The 19914-nt window shown below is 45.1% G+C and overlaps 1 protein-coding gene across 9 annotated transcripts in view; it reads left to right on the top strand.

The window, feature by feature from the left end:
* GNG2 (G protein subunit gamma 2) overlaps positions 1–19914 on the top strand; it is a 144433-nt gene that overhangs the window by 69583 nt on the left and 54936 nt on the right. For 4 of the 9 annotated variants that reach the window (XM_073638481.1, XM_073638484.1, XM_073638483.1 and 1 more), the window contains exon 3: positions 16940–16998. The exons of 4 other annotated variants lie outside the window; for them this stretch is intronic. The gene's annotated coding sequence lies outside the window, so the exon portion shown is untranslated. Of the gene's footprint in view, positions 1–13812; positions 14391–16939; positions 16999–19914 lie in introns of those variants that run through there. One more of the 9 variants, XM_073638485.1, reaches the window with a different exon arrangement.

Below are 19914 nucleotides of genomic sequence, written 5' to 3'. Positions count from 1 at the left end.
AGTTTCCCCCTTTCAGGCTTATATCTCTAATTGTCAGTTGTCTCTGAGCTAGTGGGTAGAGACCAGCTGCCACAATGTTTTCCATACACAGCACCCACAGACGTGAGGGATTCCTGCTCTACTGTCTCTATGTAGCTCATGTTTAGGAGCAGCAGCAGTATGGAGGACATAACACAGAAGTACTGAGCAGTGTAGCTGTGAATCCATCTCCGTGGTCACATTTAAGGGACCGGGGATGGTGGGACTTGTTTTGAATCCTCGGTCTTGTCCTGCTTCTCTTCTAGAGATCTCCTGAATTGGTTTGATGGAATTCTGTTTTCCGAGTCTTGGCTATATAATGAAATCTGTCTATGTACACTGGAAAATGGTTGATTCTGCTTTGAAGAAATGCACAGAATTCTTTATACCCCGGTCTATTCTTACCCGTCCTGTATTATCAGTGCAGGAACAAACACGCCGATAATTGAGGGTTGATTGCTGTGAGTCATTAGCTGGCAGCACAGATGTTATTTTGTGTTTCCGTACCGACACATTTGCATTTATGAATAATCAGCCTGAAATATATGATCTCGTTTAGCGTTGCATGTATTTGGATGTTTTATCTGCATGATAATGGACATCTGCAGGGAGGAATGAGGGGGATTCTTGTATCCTCAGGGCGAGGGCACGCACTGTGCGCTGGGTTCTCCGAGCGCTGCCACCAGTGGGCAGCGAGAGCCGGATTTGCTGCATTGATAGAATACACAACAGAAGGGAAATTAGTAGCGAGCGCTCTGCCTGGAAAGCAGCTTAGTGTCAAATGCTGTTCTGCTACATCCACCAAGGAAAGCAGAAAATCTGCTGCACACTTAAAGGGATGGTATCCCACTTATATTTCATTTCATATCGACAATTTTTTTGCTACGTGATTTCCCTGACTCTGTTCTTCTTACCAACACCTTTTATTAATACAGATTAAACACTAATGCTAGATTTATTTCTTTATAATACTCTTTGTATTTTAGATGCAATGAGAACATAAAAAATAAACTTTAGCCAATAAGGACTTACCCTTTAATTATTATATCTTGAAAACTTCTGCAACTTTCTGAGAACGTAACGATATTTACTTTTACTGTCAGTGAAGGGAAGGATTAGTAATGTAATGTATGTACACAGTGAGTGCACCAGCAGAATAGTGAGTGCAGCTCTGGAGTATAATACAGGATGTAACTCAGGAGCAGTAATGTAATGTATGTGACGCACCCCTGGGCCTGTGTCGCGCAGCGTTGCGCACGCGGGAGCTTACCCGGAGCCGGATCTGTTGAGGGTTGTAGTCTCGTGGCGGTGACCCGGTCCGTGCCCAGGGAGTCAGACTAAGTGGCGCTGTATTAGCGGTAGATGTTGGACGACTACGCCACCCGTTGAATGCAGCGAAGGAGCTGCCGCTGCAGGGCAGACCGCTGAGGCCGGTGGTAGGATTGTGCAGCGTGATAGTATCACCCCCAACGGGAGGGGTATGGCCTCAGGGCAGCCGACGTGGATGATGGGGGTAGCAGGAATCACTCAGAGACGATGCGGTGTAATTCAGGGTCTTTACTGGTGATAAAGATAAACCCTCCCGGAGTAATGGCTAGCGATCGGGGCCTGGTCAGTCCTTGAGCAGATGGGATCTCCCCTGGCCAGGCGGAGTTGTAGGCCTCCCAAACTGACTGTACTCTTCTGGCTACCTTGCTAGAGGCGGGTATAAGTAGCCCACGTCCCTGAGTGTACCGTGTGGTGCTCACCCGTATGGCCGGTGACTCGGGGCCTTCTAGTGGCGTCCGCTCCACGACGGCGGTGCTGGTCCCACGCGTGTGACCGTGCCTTCGGGTTTCTTGGCCAGAGGACCTGAAATCCCCTGCCGGGCGGTTTCTGCTGCTGGGTAAAGATTAGTCCCCACAGCCTCGGACTCCGAGTCCGGTGATAGCTTCTCAGTCAGGGCGAGCTCTGCAGCTGCCAGCCCCTCACTCCTTATAGCACTGCTCCCACAGAGCTCCTGATGTTCTTTTCCTAGATCTGCTTCTCTTCTCTGTCTCTACTTCTTCTCTACTCTAACCCTGCCTCAGCCCTAGGTTTATATAGGGGAAGTTCTTCCCCTCCCAGGACTGGGCAGGAGGTGTGGCATGCACAGGATCCCTGACCAAGAGACCTCCCACCTGCTCTCAGACATAACATTACATTACTGTGGAAACCAGACCCCTGGGGTGCCACATATGTATACAGTGACTGCACCAGCAGAATAGTGAGTGCAGCTCTGGAGTATAATAAAGGATGTAACTCAGGATCAGTAATGTAATGTATGTATACAGTGACTGCACCAGCAGAATAGTGAGTGCAGCTCTGGAGTTTAATACAGGATGTAACTCAGGATCAGTAATGTAATGTATGTACACAGTGACTGCACCAGCAGAATAGTGAGTACAAATCTGGAGTATAATAAAGGATGTAACTCAGGATCAGTAATGTAATGTATGTATACAGTGACTGCACCAGCAGAATAGTGAGTGCAGCTCTGGGGTATAATACAGGGTGTAACTCAGGATCAGTAATGTAATGTATGTACACAGTGACTGCACCAGCAGAATAGTGAGTGCAGCTCTGGAGTATAATACAGGGTGTAACTCAGGATTAGTAATGTAATGTATGTACACAGTGACTGCACCAGCAGAATAGTGAGCGCAGCTCTGGAGTATAATACAGGGTGTAACTCAGGATCAGTAATGTAATGTACATACACAGTGACTGCACCAGCAGAATAGTGAGTGCAGCTCTGGAGTATAATACAGGATGCAACTCCGGATCAGTAATGTAATGTATGTACACAGTGACTGCACCAGCAGAATAGTGAGTGCAGCTCTGGAGTATAATACAGGATGTAACTCCGGATCAGTAATGTAATGTATGTACACAGTGACTGCACCAGCAGAATAGTGAGTGCAGCTCTGGAGTATAATACAGGATGTAACTCAGGATCAGTAATGTAATGTATGTACACAGTGACTGCACCAGCAGAATAGTGAGTGCTGCTCTGGAGTATAATACAGGATGTAACTCAGGATCAGTAATGTAATGTATGTACACAGTGACTGCACCAGCAGAATAGTGAGTGCAGCTCTGGAGTATAATACAGGATGTAACTCAGGATCAGTACAGGATCAGTAATGTAATGTGTGTACACAGTGACTGCACCAGCAGAATAGTGAGTGCAGCTCTGGGGTATAATACAGGATGTAACTCAGGATCACTATAGGATCAGTAATGTAATGTATGTACACAGTGACTGCACCAGCAGAATAGTGAGTGCAGCTCTGGAGTATAATACAGGATGTAACTCAGGATCAGTAATGTAATGTATGTACACAGTGACTGCACCAGCAGAATAGTGAGTGCAGCTCTGGAGTATAATACAGGATGTAACTCAGGATCAGTAATGTAATGTATGTACACAGTGACTGCACCAGCAGAATAGTCAGTGCAGCTCTGGAGTATAATACAGGATGTAACTCAGGATCAGTACAGGATCAGTAATGTAATGTATGTACACAGTGACTGCACCAGCAGAATAGTGAGTGCAGCTCTGGAGTATAATACAGGATGTAACTCAGGATCAGTACAGGATCAGTAATGTAATGTATGTACACAGTGACTGCACCAGCAGAATAGTGAGTGCAGCTCTGGAGGATAATACAGGATGTAACTCAGGATCAGTACAGGATTAGTAATGTAATGTATGTACACAGTGACTGCATCAGCAGAATAGTGAGTGCAGCTCTGGAGTATAATACAGGATGTAACTCAGGATCAGTACAGGATCAGTAATGTATGTACACAGTGACTGCACCAGCAGAATAGTGAGTGCAGCCCTGGAGTATAATACAGGATGTAACTCAGGATCAGTAATGTAATGTATGCACACAGTGACTGCACCAGCAGAATAGTGAGTGCAGCTCTGGAGGATAATACAGGATGTAACTCAGGATCAGTACAGGATCAGTAATGTAATGTATGTACACAGTGACTGCACCAGCAGAATAGTGAGTGCAGCCCTGGAGTATAATACAGGATGTAACTCAGGATCAGTAATGTAATGTATGTACACAGTGACTGCATCAGCCGAATAGTGAGTGCAGCTCTGGAGTATAATACAGGATGTAACTCAGGATCAGTAATGTAATGTATGTACACAGTGACTGCACCAGCAGAATAGTGAGTGCAGCTCTGGAGTATAATACAGGAGGTAACTCAGGATCAGTATAGGATCAGTAATGTAATGTATGTACAGAGTGACTGCACCAGCAGAATAGTGAGTGCAGCTCTGGAGAATAATACAGGATGTATCTCAGGATCAGTAATGTAATGTATGTACAGAGTGACTGCACCAGCAGAATAGTGAGTGCAGCTCTGGAGTATAATACAGGATGTAACTCAGGATCAGTACAGGATCAGTAATGTAATGTGTGTACACAGTGACTGCAGCAGCAGAATAGTGAGTGCAGCTCTGGAGTATAATACAAGATGTAACTCAGGATCAGTACAGGATCAGTAATGTAATGTATGTACACAGTGACTGCACCAGCAGAATAGTGAGTGCAGCTCTGGGGTATAATACAGGATGTAACTCAGGATCAGTACAGGATCAGTAATGTAATGTATGTACACAGTGACTGCACCAGCAGAATAGTGAGTGCAGCTCTGGAGTATAATACAGGATGTAACTCAGTATCAGTAATGTAATGTATGTACACAGTGACTGCACCAGCAGAATAGTGAGTGCAGCTCTGGAGTATAATACAGGATGTAACTCAGGATCAGTACAGGATCAGTAATGTAATGTATGTACACAGTGACTGCAGCAGCAGAATAGTGAGTGCAGCTCTGGAGTATAATACAAGATGTAACTCAGGATCAGTACAGGATAAGTAATGTAATGTATGTACACAGTGACTGCAGCAGCAGAATAGTGAGTGCAGCTCTGGAGTATAATACAAGATGTAACTCAGGATCAGTACAGGATCAGTAATGTAATGTATGTACACAGTGACTCCACCAGCAGAATAGTGAGTGCAGCTCTGGGGTATAATACAGGATGTAACTCAGAATCAGTTATGTAATGTATGTACACAGTGACTGCACCAGCAGAATAGTGAGTGCAGCTCTGGGGTATAATACAGGATGTAACTCAGGATCAGTACAGGAGCAGTAATGTATTGTATGTACACAGTGACTGCACCAGCAGAATAGTGAGTGCAGCTCTGGAGTATAATACAGGATGTAACTCAGGATCAGTACAGGATCAGTAATGTAATGTATGTAGACAGTGACTGCAGCAGCAGAATAGTGAGTGCAGCTCTGGAGTATAATACAGGATGTAACTCAGGATCAGTACAGGATCAGTAATGTAATGTATGTACACAGTGACTGCACCAGCAGAGTAGTGAGTGCAGCTCTGGAGTATAATACAGGATGTAACTCAGGATCAGTAATGTAATGTATGTACACAGTGACTGCACCAGCAGAATAGTGAGTGCAGCTCTGGAGTATAATACAGGATGTAACTCAGGTTCAGTACAGGATCAGTAATGTAATGTATGTACACAGTGACTGCACCAGCAGAATAGTGAGTGCAGCTCTGGAGTATAATACAGGATGTAACTCAGGGTCAGTAATGTAATGAATGTACACAGTGACTGCACCAGCAGAATAGTGAGTGCAGCTCTGGGCTATAATACAGGATGTAACTCAGGATCAGTACAGGATCAGTAATGTAATGTATGGACACAGTGACTGCAGCAGCAGAATAGTGAGTGCAGCTCTGGAGTATAATACAGGATGTAACTCAGGATCAGTAATGTAATGTATGGACACAGTGACTGCAGCAGCAGAATAGTGAGTGCAGCTCTGGAGTATAATACAGGATGTAACTCAGGATCAGTACAGGATCAGTAATGTAATGTATGTACACAGTGACTGCACCAGCAGAATAGTGAGTGCAGCTCTGGAGTATAATACAGGACGTAACTCAGGGTCAGTAATGTAATGAATGTACACAGTGACTGCACCAGCAGAATAGTGAGTGCAGCTCTGGGCTATAATACAGGATGTAACTCAGGATCAGTACAGGATCAGTAATGTAATGTATGGACACAGTGACTGCACCAGCAGAATAGTGAGTGCAGCTCTGGAGTATAATACAGGATGTAACTCAGGGTCAGTAATGTAATGAATGTACACAGTGACTGCACCAGCAGAATAGTGAGTGCAGCTCTGGAGTATAATACAGGATGTAACTCAGGGTCAGTAATGTAATGAATGTACACAGTGACTGCACCAGCAGAATAGTGAGTGCAGCTCTGGGCTATAATACAGGATGTAACTCAGGATCAGTACAGGATCAGTAATGTAATGTATGGACACAGTGACTGCAGCAGCAGAATAGTGAGTGCAGCTCTGGAGTATAATACAGGATGTAACTCAGGATCAGTAATGTAATGTATGGACACAGTGACTGCAGCAGCAGAATAGTGAGTGCAGCTCTGGAGTATAATACAGATTGTAACTCAGGATCAGTACAGGATCAGTAATGTAATGTATGTACACAGTGACTGCACCAGCAGAATAGTGAGTGCAGCTCTGGAGTATAATACAGGATGTAACTCAGGGTCAGTAATGTAATGAATGTACACAGTGACTGCACCAGCAGAATAGTGAGTGCAGCTCTGGGCTATAATACAGGATGTAACTCAGGATCAGTACAGGATCAGTAATGTAATGTATGGACACAGTGACTGCACCAGCAGAATAGTGAGTGCAGCTCTGGAGTATAATACAGGATGTAACTCAGGGTCAGTAATGTAATGAATGTACACAGTGACTGCACCAGCAGACTAGTGAGTGCAGCTCTGGGCTATAATACAGGATGTAACTCAGGATCAGTACAGGATCAGTAATGTAATGTATGTACACAGTGACTGCAGCAGCAGAATAGTGAGTGCAGCTCTGGAGTATAATACAGGATGTAACTCAGGATCAGTAATGTAATGTATGGACACAGTGACTGCAGCAGCAGAATAGTGAGTGCAGCTCTGAAGTATAATACAGGATGTAACTCAGGATCAGTAATGTAATGTATGTACACAGTGACTGCACCAGCAGAATAGTGAGTGCAGCTCTGGAGTATAATACAGGATGTAACTCAGGGTCAGTAATGTAATGAATGTACACAGTGACTGCACCAGCAGAATAGTGAGTGCAGCTCTGGAGTATAATACAGGATGTAACTCAGGATCAGTACAGGATAAATAATATAATTAATTTGTAAAGTGGCTGACCTTTTTATGAGGAATAATTCTGTATGTGAGCTGGTGTCTATAAGTAATAAGTAATAGGGGCTGTGTTTCTGGCTGTTCACACTCTTGTTTACAGCAGGTTAATCATACATGATCTGACCGCTTACACTGAGTCCTGTTCTTCATCCCTGGCTGCAGTTCCATGAAGTAGATTATTTCCTTGTCTCTGGAATTTGTCTGGAGTTGTTTTTCTTAAACAGAATAAGAACTTTTGGTTAAATAAATTGTGAAGGATCTAATTTGCAGAATCTGCCCCTGGGGCGTAACGTTCTGGGGCTCTGCTATGTGTACTATGTGTGTGCTATGTATGGGGCATGAAGTCCTGTGCTGCGGACATTGCTGAACCCCACAAACAAGAACATAAAGTGCCGTCCAACATATCTTGAAGGGGCTTTCTGGATTGTGCAACTTTTTCTGGGTCTCCAAGAATGATTAATTGTGGGGGATCCTCGCCCTGAAAATGAGCCGTTTACATGGGGAAACCATAGCGCTCCCTGCGATTTTATTTAGTAGCTCGTTCCAGTCAGTGGGTCATCAATTTATTCCAATGGATGCGTTGGATCATCAAGACAAGCGAGAGGCTTCTTCATTTTAGCAGTCACCTCTTATATTATTATTTTCTCTGTCAGTTCCTAGGGGGAGGTCAGAGTCGTCATTCACTCCTCCCTTTCCTTCCACACTGAAGCTGCAGCTGCATCCCCCTCCTCCCCTTCTAGATATTACTGGACAGTAGGAAAGTATACCCTTATAAGATTTTAAAGCTTTATGCCTTCACATGTACTACTAGGGTTATATGTATTGTTCCTAGTAGAAGAACAACAAAAAAAAATCAAAATACTTAAAGGGATGCTATCAGGATTATTTTACTACCTTAACTAGTGGCACGGCTGTATAGGTCCTAGAACAACAATACAAATTAAATCTGTCTTCTTTTAATCTGGTGTCCCAGTGCTGAGAAATCAAACTTTAAAACCTTATGCAAATTAGCCTGGAAGTGCATGGGGGGCGTGTTTATGTATCTGCGTCGCTTGTGGCTTCAAAGCTTGATTTCTCAGCGCTGCCCCAACGGATTACAATGAAACTGAGATCATTCGATCATAAAACACTCAACAACAAAAAAATGTTGTTAAATTAAGATTTATTAAATGGAATCCTTCAATAAAACTGAAAAGAGAAAGGATCTTCTACACAGGAGTTCCCAGACCATTCCAGATTTTAGAATAGACCAAACTTCATTGTTTATAGCCCCGATGAGGGCATCCCTCAAAATCATCCTCCGACACCTTCATATGAAATGTCAATAAATGTTGACATGAGATCCCTCCTTATCCGACACATACGGAGAAGCATATACTGCTAGGAACTAAGGGGGTGTCCCATAAATAACATTTCTCACCCACCCACAGTGGGTTTGAACAGTGGGGCTCTGTCTCCTGATCTCGAGAATGTCCCCTTCGTGAACTGAGCGGTAGTGAGCATGTGCGACCACTGCTCTGATCACTGCCTACAGGAGCGGTGGTCGCACATGCTCAGTTCTGCTCCTTCACACAGAACTCTTTAGAACCTCCCGTTCTTAGAATCGGCGGAGGTCCCACTGATAGGCCCCCCAACGATTATACATTAATCACCTATGATGATTATAAAATCTATGAAGGGTAAAGGATTAAACCAAACGGCAAGATCGCCTAAGTGATAAACTAGTGGAAATTCCCCCAGGGACCATTCAGAAGAAATGAAAAAGATGAATGCCCAGGAGAGGGTCCTGTAGTGTCTTATAGACATCTTAAGGAATCATTGGGGCATGAAAGCTCCCGAGGGAAATGCTTAGATACATTTAATTGGAAAATAAGTCGGTATCCGAGAAAAGCGCCCATCTGCCGTAATAGGACCATCGGCAATTAGAGCACATCCTGGGGATATGGGCTCGTCTTATCTGTAGCCCATAAATCAGGGGTTATTAAGATATGAGGCTTCCAGGTGGGTGAAGGTCCTGATTGTAGCGTAATAAATACAATGGGGGTATACAGTTATATACTGTACGTTATACAAGGTCAGACCTGCTGCAAAACTGAGGAGTCAGCCCTGTAGGGAAAAGAAACCTAGAAGAAGACGACAGGTCAGCAACTTTGAGATCACATACTCGGCTATCTAGGAGCAATGTGACACCTCACTCATCAGTATTTAAGGGTGTGTTTCATGGATACAACACTTTTCTATAGGACTTATAGGCATTCGGCTGCTCCTTTTTTACCTTGAGGAGAGAGCCGCTAAGTGGATCATTACTAGAGGAGCCAATGTTGTATTAGGTAGATAACCTTGTGGAGACTGACGTGTAAGGAGACTTAAAGGACATGTAATGCTCCTCTGGGAAATAAAATATGTCAGGCATGACACTCTCCACAATGAGAGATGTTACTACTAAGACCCAAGTCAGAGGCCTCTCTTACAGCCAAATCACATCTCATGCTTTGCACTGAAGAGGGCAAACAGCTCGAAACACTGTCTGCAAATTGATATTCTGGTTTGGATTTTATCCCAAGTCATGTAGCAAGGCTCCTTAAAAGGTCGATATGGACTTTTAGGATTGTTACTCCCAATAGGTGACACTAGAGTTCTAGTCCTCTTTCTCTGTGAATAGTCAATTTGCATATTTAATTTCCTAGAGGAGCATTGCATGGCCTATAAGTCTCTTTACACTGGAATGTCAAGCATGTCACTCTCCACAAGGAGAAATATTACTCCTTAGATTCCAGTCAGAGGTCTCTCATACAGCAAAAATCAGATCTCATGATTTGCACTGAGGAAGGGGAAAACACTCTGAAACGTGTCTGCAAATTGAGATTCTGGTTTGGCTTTTATGCTAAGTCATATGGCAAGGCTCGTTAAAGGGTCGATATAGACTTTTAGGATTGCTACTTCCAATAGGTGGCGCTAGAGTTCTAGTCCCCTTCCTGTCTAGTCCCCTCTCTGCATGCAGTATATCACTGGCCGTAATGGTATTGAAGCCCAAAAAAAAATTTTTTTTTCAAAAAATTTTGAGTCATCCTTTTCAGTCATGATGAAAAAAAGTTTTACCTGTTTTATCTGCTGTTGGAAAAAAATTGTTGCCACCCAGCACAGCTATCTTTACAACTCATCCAGGCATTTCTCCAGAGATGGACACTTTCCTCCTATGAGAATGGACAAATTGGCAGATTTATGAGACTGTTTCTCAATTTTTTTTTCTCAATACTGCACTTCTCTCATGAGCCATTCCCAATAACTTTCTTTTATTAAGTCGTTCCTTATTTATGAGGTCTGGGGTGACCTGGGTCACTATTCCCATTTTGTTTGCGTGCTACAGCACAAAGCTCAGGACTATTGGAATTATAACCTCCTGTGTTTTGCAGCGCTAGTCGCTTTGCTGCGCTCATGCAGGATGTAGTAATGTGAGTATTTGCACTGTGTTTCTTCACTGCTGTTTATTCAGAGGTCGGGGTGACTCTAACAATATTCTATTATTTGTGGTTTGAACTGTGGTTACTGAGAATACTTAAAGGGATGTTATCAGGATTATTTTACTACTGAAACTAGCGGCATGGCTGTATAGGTCCTACATCAACAATAAAAATTAAACCTATCTTGTAGTAATCCAATGTGCCAATGCTGAGAAATCAAGCTTTAAACTCATATGCCAATTAATATGGAAGTGCTTTGGGGGCGTGTCACTTTGCGTAAACAGACACTCCCCCAAATGCACTTCCGGACAAACCTTGATTTCTCAGCGCTGGCACATCACATTTCTACAAGACAGGTATCATTTTTATTGTTGCTTTATGACCTTTACAGCCACGTTACTAGATTCAGTAGTAAGATCATCCGGACAATTCCCTTTAAGTTGGATGAAAAAAAATATTAAAGTTGTGCAACTTTTTAAGCTTTTAAGCTCTCTGCTTGCCGTCAGTGAAGGAACAATTCGTATTATTATCCGGAGACTGGAGAACCAGCACAGACTTAATACTCACAGCAGAGGGTTTGCTACAATTGCATCCAGTCTGGACAATCCTCTGTGAACTAAACAAGCAGAAGTCCACAGCAGCATTGCATCCATTATCTTAGGGATGTCATTTTTTGGCTTTTTTTTGCCTCGCGATGTGGTCCATTGCAGGTGGGGTAATATCTGTACAGAGGCTTTCTCTAGATACTCCAGCCTCCTCTCAGACAAAAAACATGCTTAGGTTAATTGGCTTGCAATGAGCTTGTCCCTAGTGTGCAAGATTGAGGTCAGGAAATTCGATTATCAGCCGCACAGGGACCAATAATAATTATATATATATATATATATATATATATATATATATATATATATATATATATATATATATATATATATGGCACCAACATATTCCAGAGCAATTTACAATTCGGAGGGTATATGTATAAAAAATGAGTCCTGGGCACCTATCAAAACAAATCGCATCAACTATCCACTGGGGATGGGTTATAACCAATGGATCGATGGGTACCTGACCCTTCGATCGCCAGAATGAGGTCCTGTGTCTCCGATTTGGAAGGAGAATCCATGTGGGTGCATGGGACCCCTGATCTGTGGAAAGGTGGGGGGTCTCTGATCCCCACTGATCTAGCAGTTCTTACATATACTGAGAATAGGAGATGATTTATTACCGCGATACCGCTTTACAATCCACAATCCAAAAACTACAAGCTCTGAACAATGTGATGAATTAAGTTGATTTCTGGGCTAGCGCATTCCAGAGAGCTGGTGCAGCTCGAGAAAAGTTGTGGAAGTGACGCGCCCCCTGGGCCGCGTGGGGAACCCGGAACCGGGCCTTTCTGTGGATGCTGGGGGTTGTAGTCACCGTGGCGGCGACCCGGTCCCGTGGCTCAGGGTGGTCAAACCAGTGGCAGTCTATTTATGTGGTTTTTATGATTAAATGTCCGACTACGCCACCCGTGGATTGCGGTCAGAGTGAACCGCTGCTGCAGGGCAGACCGCTGAGGCTGGTGTTGTGGGTGCAGCAGAGTGTAGTACAACTCCCCACGGGAGGAGTATAGCCTCAGGGCAGTGTAGAGTGATGATGGTGGTTGTGGTGCGGGGCGTCCCAGTACTAGTAGTGCTGACGTGGTGAGAAAGCACAGAGACAAGGTGTTGCAGTTCAGGTTCTTTACTCACAGTTCTCATCCAGGTCACTTGTGCACAGGTAGGACCGCCCGAGCCGTGCTGCGTCCACCAGGCAGGGGGCTCGGCCAACCCCCAGGCAATTCCGGAGTGTGGCACAGGACTCCCTTCTATCCTTTCGTTAGCCGTGCCCCACCAGTGACACTACTTCTGTCCAGCTGCCTCGGGTCTTCTCCTGGGAGGACTGGGTGTCCACTTCCCTGACCCTATGTGGTGTGCCTTCCTAGTAGGTGTAGTGAGGGGTCGCAACAGTAAATGATCACGACCACCGGTTCTTGGTTAAGGATTAGTCTCCTCCACCAACTTGGGATCCGGTACCCTGTTCTGCCAACCCGTCACCCGCAATCTCCTGGGTCCTTAGGGTCCCTTCTGCCTTCTTGTTCCTGAGCCCTTCTACACTTTGGGTGCTTCTCTTTCTTTGCTGTTCCTTTCTGTTTCTGTTCTCCTCTCCTCTCTGGCTCCGGCCTTCACCCTAGGCCTGCCTCATGGAGCTGGGCCCAGACTGAGCCACAGCTCCCTGTCAGCCCTCTCTGGCTGAACTTCTCCTCTCTCTGCACTGTACTCAACCCAGAACTAAGATGGTGCCCACCTTATATACCTTCCCCTAGTATGCGAGCTCAGGTGACCAGCAACCAATGAGCTCCTACCTATGCCCAGAAACTGTCCCCTCCTGCTCCTACATCACTGGGTATTCCTCCCCCCTCCCCACTCCAGCCAGGGACATGTTCTGTCGTGCCTGCATTACTGTCTAATGGGAGCACCGTTGAGCTGTCCCTCGGAAATGGGGTGTGTGTGATGCATGCAGCTAACTGAGTCCTGGTCCATACTCCATCCTTACCCGGGAGTGGAATACCACACCTCTGGGTGAGGTGCAATACCTCTGTAGCGACCGAACCCTCGGGGCGCTACAGAAGATGATGGAGGAAGTCAATGTTGATCATTGGCAGAATGCAGAGCACGGGTAGGGTGGGAGACATAGATATTAGGAGATATAGGAAGAGCTTAATATAACTTATTCTGTGTATATTGCTGTCTACCACTATAATTTTACCATATTCCTGCCGTGTATTGAGACCATTTCCCGTATGAGTGTATTACGTTACATGGTTCATAACCAAGCTTCGGGAAACTGTATTAATAGCATTTTAATTGGAGTAAGAGGTGCGCTGTCTGCCCCTGATGTGACATCTGTAACCAAGCAATGGTGTTTCGCCGGCACTCATTTGCATAGGTCAATGTCCATTGAAGTGTTTGGGATCTATAATACCCGCATTAACATGGAGAAACACACAGCCGGCAGGTGTTATTCCGCAGATCCCGCTCTGTAATGTGTTTATCTTCAGGATATGCTCTCTTGGGCACTTGCAAACAACCTCTATCTGGAGTGCAATTAGGAGCAAATTGTATCTAAGCGCAGACCCGGTCTTTGGATTTTGTCCTAATTTGTGTTCTCAGCGAGGACTTTTATAATTTATTCCCATCAAGGTACTGACAATCTAGTGCAGGGGGAGGGGGTCTCCGACCAATACCTACAGCCCTCATCATGTCCTTGCAGCTGTCAAAGCATGTTGGGAAATGTCGTTTAAAAGTTGCTGTTATTGCATACGGTGGGCTCACATGGTGAGGTTGATCATCTAAGCCCAAGATCCGGGGGGCACACAGGCCATGGTCGTCAATGCAGCAGCCAGATGGAACATGCGGAACATGGACACACAGAATGAAAACTAAAAGTTCTAATAAAGTCCTGGAAACCGCAGGCAAGCAGGAAACATCCAGGAGACTGCAGGCAAGCAGGCGGGATGCTGGAAACCGCAGGCAAGCAGGAAACATCCAGGAGACCGCAGGCAAGTAGGCGGGATGCTGGAATCCGCAGGCAAGTAGGAAACGTCCAGTAGACCGCAGGCAAGCAGGCGGGTTGCTTGAAACCACTGGTAGGCAGGAGACATCCAGGAGACCTCAGGGAAGCAAACGGGATGCTGGAAACCGTTGACCTCAGACAGGTTGCAGAGTGACTGAAGACCTCAGACTGGTTACAGAGTGACTGAAGACCACAGACAAGTTGCAGAGTGACTGCAGACCTCGGACAGGCTGCAGAGTGAGTAAAGACCTCGGACAGGCTGCAGAGTGAGTAAAGACCTCGGACAGGCTGCAGAGTTACTGAAGACCTCGGACAGGTTGCAGAGTGAGTAAAGACCTCGGACAGGCTGCAGAGTTACTGAAGACCTCGGACAGGCTGCAGAGTTACTGAAGACCTCAGACAGGCTGCAGAGTTACTGAAGACCTCGGACAGGTTGCAGAGTGAGTAAAGACCTTGGACAGGCTGCAGAGTTACTGAAGACCACGGACAGACTGCAGAGTGACTGAAGACCTCGGACAGGCTGCAGAGTGACTGAAGACCACAGACAGGCTGCAGAGTGACTGAAGACCACGGACAGGCTGCAGAGTGACTGAAGACCACGGACAGGCTGCAGAGTGACTGAAGACCACGGACAGGCTGCAGAGTGACTGAAGACCACAGACCATCTGCAGAGTGACTGAAGACCACGGACAGGCTGCAGAGTTACTGAAGACCACGGACAGGCTGCAGAGTTACTGAAGACCACGGACAGGTTGCAGAGTGACTGAAGACCACAGACCGTCTGCAGTGTGACTGAAGACCTCGGACAGGCTGCAGAGTGACTGAAGACCACGGACAGGCTGCAGAGTTACGGAAGACCACGGACAGGCTGCAGAGTGACTGAAGACCTCGGACAGGCTGCAGAGTGACTGAAGACCACGGACAGGCTGCAGAGTGACTGAAGACCACGGACAGGCTGCAGAGTGACTGAAGACCTCGGACAGGCTGCAGAGTGACTGAAGACCTCGGACAGGCTGCAGAGTGACTGAAGACCATGGACAGGCAGCAGAGTGACTGAAGACCACGGACAGGCTGCAGAGTGACTGAAGACCACGGACCGGCTGCAGAGAGACTGAAGACCACGGACCATCTGCAGAGTGACTGAAGACCTCGGACAGGCTGCAGAGTGACTGAAGACCACGGACAGGCTGCAGAGTTACTGAAGACCATGGACAGGTTGCAGAGTGACTGAAGACCACAGACCATCTGCAGAGTGACTGAAGACCTCGGACAGGCTGCAGAGTGACTGAAGACCACGGACAGGCTGCAGAGTGACTGAAGACCACGGACAGGCTGCAGAGTTACTGAAGACCACAGACCATCTGCAGAGTGACTGAAGACCACGGACAGGCTGCAGAGTGACTGAAGACCACGGACAGGCTGCAGAGTTACTGAAGACCACGGACAGGTTGCAGAGTGACTGAAGACCACAGACCATCTGCAGAGTGACTGAAGACCACGGACAGGCTGCAGAGTGACTGAAGACCACGGACAGGCTGCAGAGTTACTGAAGACCACGGACAGGCTGCAGAGTGACTGAAGACCACAGACCATCTGCAGAGTTACTGAAGACCACGGACAGGCTGCAGAGTGACTGAAGACCACGGACAGGTTGCAGAGTGACTGAAGACCTCGGACAGGCTGCAGAGTGACTGAAGACCACGGACAGGCTGCAGAGTTACTGAAGACCACGGACAGGTTGCAGAGTTACTGAAGACCACGGACAGGCTGCAGAGTTACTGAAGACCACGGACAGGTTGCAGAGTTATTTGGAAGCTGCCGACAGCCAGGAAGGCATCCAGAAAACTGCAGGCTAGTAGGTAGCAATAATGGAAACCACAGGCAAGTAGGTGGGGTCCTCCCCTGACAGGTAACAAGGTTACTGGAAACCACAGATAAGTATGTGAAGTCCTGAAGACCACTAGCAGGTAGCAAAGTTACTGGAAATCGCAGACAAGCAGGAGATGTACTGATGACTGTGGACTGGAAGTGTACACAGAAAACTAAAAGCATTACTAGCAAGCCTTAGAGCAATACCAAGACACAGGTGTGAGTCTTAGGAGCCTTAAATAGACCTAGGAAGTTCATTACATGGGAGCATGTTGGACAAAGAGCGATGTGGAGCACAAGAAAATTAAACGGACTGGGGCAGGTGCGTGACAGTTGTAAAGCCACAAGTTGTCAGAGTTGAGGCAGAAAAGGAGCACTTCTGGTTTAAGTGTTCTTAGCCAGGTATGGGGGCGACCAGCTGTAATTGCCGGATGTTCACTTCCATTGATGCCTTACATAGCACCCATTATAATCAAACAGCCAGCTTTGTAATGTATTGATCATCTGCTAATAGTTCAGATTTTGGCGATCAGAGCTCCCTCTAGTGGCTGCAGGATTTTACCTTCAGCCTTTATGTAAGAGATCGGGCATAACTGTAGAGATATGTACTGTCACAACCACACTGGGTTTTCTGGTATTTTATCCCATTATCTTTTCTATTGACAGACGAGAGTAGAAGAGATTGGTGAAGAGCGACGGTAAGAAGAATACTCACCCCGATTTTGGTAAGTTTTTTTTTTTTTTACTTTTTTCATACAACTTTTTTACAATTTGGAACCTAACTTTCTCATACTTGCCAACTTTTTAGGATACTTTTTATTTAAATTTACTGAACAATGCCCAAGTTGCAGCAGATTCCGCCTACGCCCCATTCCGCCCCCTTAATGCGCCTTTGGCCACCAGGGCTTGGTGTCACTACAATGAGTAAGGTTAGGGGAGCATTGCTGGGAGATCTGCCTATTTTATGAGAGATCCGGAGGTCTTCCTTTTTTATTTCATGTGCATCCTGGACATTTTGGGAGTGTTGGCCAGTATGGTTTTCTCACAAGCCTGGGTGATGCCTCAAATAAAGGGGAGAACCCTCCCGACACCTGAGTGAGGAGGGCAGAGGAAGCATCCACAACTGAACCCTATCAGCCTGCAAAGTGACTGCGGGAATATAGGAAAGTTGAGCAATGACATTTTGCTACAAAGGGCCATATCCCTATATATTATATAATCTGGAGAGACTCGATACAAATTAGACAAAATAACCTGAATGGTCCATTTATTGGAGATCTCTTCTATTGGCGCATTCCACCCCTTCATTCTTCAGAACTGCAGCATTTCGTCTTGGCAAATATTCCACCTGGAGCAGAAATCATCTGCAGGAATATTGGCCCGTGCCCTAGAGGATAGTTTCCATTACTCGATTCTTCACATCCTCCTCTGAGCCTTTGATCAGAATGATTCTTCACATTTCTCCTCTGGTCCTAGAACGATTCTTTACATCCACCTTTGATTTTTTTATCAGAACAATTCTTCACATTCTTCTCTGAACATTTCATCAGAACAATTCTTCACATACTCATCAGATCATTTCGTCAGAATGATTATTTAGATCCTCTTCTGATCTTTTCATAAGAATGATTCTTCATATTCTCATCTGATCATTTCATCAGAACGTTTCTTCATATCCTTCTCTGATTATTTCATCACAATAATTCTTCACAACCACTTCTGATCCCTTCATCAGGACTATTTAGAACATCCTCCACAGATCTTTTTAGTGGAATGAATCTTCACCCTCCCCTTTAAACCTTTCATCAAAATGATTCTTTACATCTTCTACTGATTGTTTTATCAGGGCTTATTCTTTACATCCTCATCTGATCACTTCATCAGAAAATTTCTTCATTTCCTTCTCTGATTATTTTATCAGAACGATTCTTCAGAACCTCTTCTGATCTCTTCATTAGAACTGTTCATCACATTCTCCTCTGATCGTTTCCTCAGAACGTTTCTGCACATCCTCCTCTGATCATTTCATCAGAACAATTCCTCACATTCTCATCTGATCATTTCATCAGAACGTTTCTTCGTATCCCTTTCTGACTATTTAGTCAGAATGATTCTTCACAACCTCTTCTGATCCCTTCATCAGAGCTATTCATTACATCCTCTTCTGATCCTTTCATCAGAACTATTCATCACATACTGTTCTGATCCCTTCATCAGAACTATTCATTACATCCTCTTCTGATCCTTTCATCAGAACTATTCATCACATACTGTTCTGATCCCTTCATCAGAACTATTCATTACATCCTCTTCTGATCCTTTCTTCATAACTATTCATTACATCCTCTTCTGATCCTTTCTTCAGAACTATTCACAACATCCTCTTCTGATCCTTTCATCTGAATAATTCTTCACATCCTCCTTTGAACCTTTTATTAGAAGAATTTTTCCCATCCTCCTTGCACCCCTTTCATCAGACCCATTCTTTACATCCTCCTCTAATCGATCAATAGACATGGTGACTTGAGAAATCAATAAAAATTAGGTAAAGAGCTACAATAAGCGGCTCTAGAGCAAAATCTGTAGCAGGGTCCCCACCTATCATGTGCTATTCACTCCAGACACAGGACAGGGGTGCAGTTGCTCGCTCTGGACCCCTAGGACTACACTGATGGCTCCTCCAGCTTTTGCTTTTGTATAATTGATCATATGCAGTGCTGAGTGATGGCCTCTGACTGGCAGACCATCAATGCCGGATTAGAGGAATTTCGCTGTAAATAACCAATTCATTTTAATTAATTGCCCTCTGTCTTGGTCGTGGGCCTCTTCTGATCCTTTCATCAGAACTATTCATCACATCCTCTTCTGATCCTTTCATCGAAATGATTCTTCACATCCTCCTCTGATCCTTTCATCAGAACGATCCAGTCACATCTACTGTTCCAATGATCTTATATCATGTCCTATAAGTATCATGTATTGTATGTGGCTTGTCGCTAGGATTTTGTCAATCTCCCCGATGCCATGTTTTTGGCTTCTCACCCCTTGATCTTGGTTTTCTCCCAATTATAAAGTCGTTACTCTAATATCTCGTGCATCATGTTCCTCGAATACTAATATTTCCTTTATCTGGAGAACACCCTCAGGCCATCTAGTGTCGGGAGCGTTCATCGCTTGGATATCAGCTTCTTATCTCGCGCAGGCACGTTACACAGGACGGCTTTGTCCTGGATACAATCGATGTATTGATCATTCATTATTGATGCTTTGCTGTGTTTCAAAGTTATGAAAGGAATGAAAATAATTAAAAAAATAAAAAAAATTGCTGCTTGATCAATTAATTTTACGACAATATTTTCTTTGCTTGGAAATAATTGTTATTTACATGTTGCCACTTTAATGTGATGGTCATTACTAATCACATCATAGCAGTAATGGCGTTAGCACTGAGCCACCTTGGAGCAGTTTCTGGGGCGGCATCTGGTATAATGGCTCTATAAGTCGGGGATGGGACTGCTGTCAGGAATCACCTACACTCTGGAAGACTCAGGAAAGTCCCGCATAGGAAGACTTGTAATACCATATTTCTCCACTAGTGGCCACTGCAGGAAAAATATGTGGGAATTTCAGTGGTCAAACCG

This window comes from Phyllobates terribilis, unplaced genomic scaffold (assembly GCF_046119375.1).
Source record: "Phyllobates terribilis strain yellow unplaced genomic scaffold, ASM4611937v1 Scaffold_7__3_contigs__length_470593459, whole genome shotgun sequence".
Taxonomy (NCBI): domain Eukaryota; kingdom Metazoa; phylum Chordata; class Amphibia; order Anura; family Dendrobatidae; genus Phyllobates; species Phyllobates terribilis.
This window is presented reverse-complemented; position numbering and strand designations above follow the sequence as displayed.